This window comes from Pinus tabuliformis, chromosome 2_1, assembly GCF_031772625.1.
Source record: "Pinus tabuliformis cultivar Carrire ecotype Pingquan chromosome 2_1, CPIR1, whole genome shotgun sequence".
Taxonomy (NCBI): Eukaryota; Viridiplantae; Streptophyta; class Pinopsida; order Pinales; family Pinaceae; genus Pinus; species Pinus tabuliformis.
In genome coordinates, this window is record NC_142299.1 from 924416866 (window position 1) to 924420725 (window position 3860).

Consider the following 3860-nt stretch of genomic DNA (forward strand, 5'->3'; position numbering starts at 1 on the left):
AGGTTCGTTAACTGTTACGAAGCAACGTGGCTTCGATCGCTTTTTTTCTTTTTCAGGTCGAAATCACTACTCATGAAAAGTACTCCTCGATCGTAATGGTCGGGCGGTTCTTTCTAGCATTGTTTTATACTTTTTCGGGCTTGGGAGACACAAATTTACGAAAAAGGACACCCTTGGAGTTTTCTTTTCTGCTGTATTTTCAAACTCTCTAAACATGAAAAGACGTCGAGTTCTTCCTTTGTCAGGCTCGTTAAAACCTGATGACATCGGATTCCGTCGAAATGACGCTTCATAAGCATATGCTATCCCCGTCAAGCTTTTTAATAAAAATAACTGGGGTACTCGCCAGAAATGGTGGGGGGAAATGGAACCATAATTATTGTCGTGTCCGCAGTATGTCGCTCTTGAACATGGCACTTGTCTGCTTTCGTGTCTGGGTGGGGACATCTCATCTCGTTTTTCACTTGCCTCCATGGATTTGGGTGATCCTGTTTGACCTCTCATTTGCTCATTGCCTCGTCACCATGACCTTTGATCCATTGACGTCAAATACTGCCAAGTCCACTGTTGTGCCGCTGATATGTTCAAGAGAAGTTGACCTCTGCAGAATAACAACCTCCCTCTGATAGCTCACATAATTCTGATTTACCACAACATTCTTCCTTTGTCTCGTGTTGATGATGTGGGAAACACTATGGCCCACCTTCGATCAAGGTCACTTCCTATCGACTTTAGCTCATTATCCAGGAAGTTGATCTAGAGACTCCCTTCCGGTGCCTTGGAGCCTGCATGCCTCAATGGCAGGTTCTTCGTGTTCGACGTGAGGTTTTCATCATTGGCCTCCGATCGAATGATTCTACGGGTGTTCGACGCCAGCTCACTGATTCGCACTCCGTAGATTGTACCTATAGTACCTTGAGGGCCATTGTCATTATTGGTGGTACCTCTCGCGTCTGTTAACAATTTTCATTATTGACTGGTAATCAAACGATGTTCATGCATGTTCGACTTCAACTCATGTATTCACATGCTTGAACTTGTACTTTTTTTCGGGTCGAGATGGAGCGCAAGACCCTGGATTTTGTCTGTTGGAATCCAGGCTGCGATTATTGTTACATGACTCATTCACTAGATGGCTGCGACCATGCCTGAGTCTATTCATCGATCCTCACCAGATGGTTGTGCCCATACCTTAGATCTAGATTATTATGTACTCTGTTATGGATGGCTATGCCCATACCACATATATCATGTACTTGAGCTATTAGTTGTACCTCTCTATGCAGATTCTCCGGCGGCAGCTGCATGTGTTCTTGTAAAGCATTTCACCCCTCTCTCTCTCGGGCCTCATGCTTTAGGGGGCATCTGTTACACAGTAATTTGTCACCATTTGTCACCGTCCCTGTTACCCCTCTCCCGCACTTTGGAGGACTCATTCCGGGACCTGTGAGAAGTGACATAACTTGAAAACACTTGCATTATGTTCCCCTAAGTATGGACTTCATATGCCTTGAAGACATCTCCTGCAGAATATCCTTAAAAAGTCCCCTTTTTCCATTAGCGCGGATCCACAGTGTATCACCCGCGCTAATGGGGGAAATCCTCCAAAGAGGGCGCGCCAGTTGGTGCTCTATCTCAGAGTCTTACCCACGCCAACTAAGTTTTGGAAAGCTTTTTAACAAACACACACCCGAAAGTTTTTCCTTTCGACTCATGAAGCTTTTCAAGGATAATGCCAATCTCATGGATGTTGAGATTCATCGTATCTCTATCCATAATAGCTTTTCGAGGATAATGCCAATCCCATGGAAGTCTGGATTCATTGTATCTCTTCCTCCTCCTCCATCTATAAAAGCTTGTTCTGTTGCATTTGACAAGCTAGTTTTCAAGCATAGGTAGAATTATACTGTCAAAAGTCTAAGAGATTGTTGTAAGAGTCTTATTTGCATTCATAATCAAAGAGAGAGAGGATTGTTCCCCATCCCGACAAGCTTTGCAAGGCATATGTAGATGATCACCCAGCCAAAGGAGGATTTGACGTCAAAACTATGGTTGTATTCTTCTTTGTTGTTTATCAATAATATATGACTATCATTATGGTTCCACTCTTGTTATTCATTGTAATAATGTTTGAGTTATATCTTTTCTGACCGATATATAATTGCATCTATTGGATTTTATGATTGTATTTATGTTTTTCTTTGCATGTGCAAGTGTCCATTCATGGAGATCATGGGGATCGTGACCAGCTGGAGCAAAGGAACGAGAGCGGCGACTCTTCTACGAATATTAGCATTGGAATCCAAGTAGGTTCTCATCATCCACCTTTAATTTGCAATTAGGAACTTGCGTGATAGCATTGTTTGATTGTTGCTAGACCCGGTCTGGGTTAGTAAGGATCGCCTCTGTCTGCAGAGGGGATTTACCTCTCCAACAAATCCTAAGGGACAAAAACCAAGATTCTAGAGAAGATCTGGCCATGTTTACATGTGCTACGGGAGTGCTACAGGAGGTGCTACAGGAGGCCCAGTTTTTCCTTAAAAGCAAGATAACTTTCTGAATTCCCAAGAAAATCAAATGAAAATTGGATGGGAAAGTTTTTTTTATTAATTATCATGTCTTAGGACTCCATTCCAAGTGGAACCACTCAAAAATACCCCTATTAACACGTGATAAAAATAACAGAAAATAACTGCTCTAAAAACTGGAAATTCAAGAACTAATGAGCTAGTTAACCTACCAAATGCCTAGCCTAATCAAGTGAAAATTCTATGGGATAAATTTTTTTATTAAATTGAATTTTTTTATGACCTAATACAACTGGAATCAGCTCAAATGAATCTCATTAACATGTTCTAAAAAAATAGCAGAAAGTTACTACTATTTTGCTACAACAGATTTCCAGAAATTCTAGATTTTTGAACTAGTAAACCAATCCAAGTATCTCAATGATGAATATAAATTTTCAAAGCTATTATAAGGCTGCATCATGCTTGTGACTCTATAAATAACCTAGAAAATAACTCAATTCAATCATTTAACCAACGTAACCTATAACAGAAGAGGCATGAATAGTAAATGCAGAAATAACAGATGCAAGTGAAAAAGACATTCAAGGGAAATAAAAAAAATGTACAAGAGGGATTTAAGTCTCCTAGGATGGTCAAACCCAAGCAAAATCGGAGTAATATGAAGGAAACCAAGACTTAGAAGACAAAAATACCACCAAACTTCATTATTTGAATCAATCCAAGTACATCCCTACTAGAAATGAAAGTGGGGTTGCTAGATAACATGTTTACTCCATAAGAAGACAAATAAATGCATTCCCTTAGAGGCCAATTCGAATTTGTACTTATAAAAAGTTATGAGGAAGCATTCTCCTTGAAATTGGGAAGCTTTATGCTCCAAAATACTGCAAATAGTGGATCTGGTTCTCAACACTAGGAATCTGCATTAAATGACAAGGAGCACATTCCTAGATTTTATCAATCATTGGAGCTCCAAAATTTGTACAATAATTTCATAATATCCTATTCATTTATTATCTAATCTTGGTCCATCCTAGAGTATTGATAAGGTCCCTAGATTATCTCCTCCTCCAAATCTTCATAATCTTCCCAATATTCTCACAATATTCTACAAAAATAAATATTATTAGGCACAAATATGCAATTATTTATAAACCTTCCTAATGAACATATTAAAGTTAAAATTATGTCATCTAATGAAAAATAAAGGTTTAATGTGTTGAAAGATAGTCATATAGGCGTTAATTTAAGTCTAATCTAGAGGCCCATCACCAACCATAATGGGTTGTAGTGGGTCGCAACTAAGAAATAAGAAAAAGGATTGACACA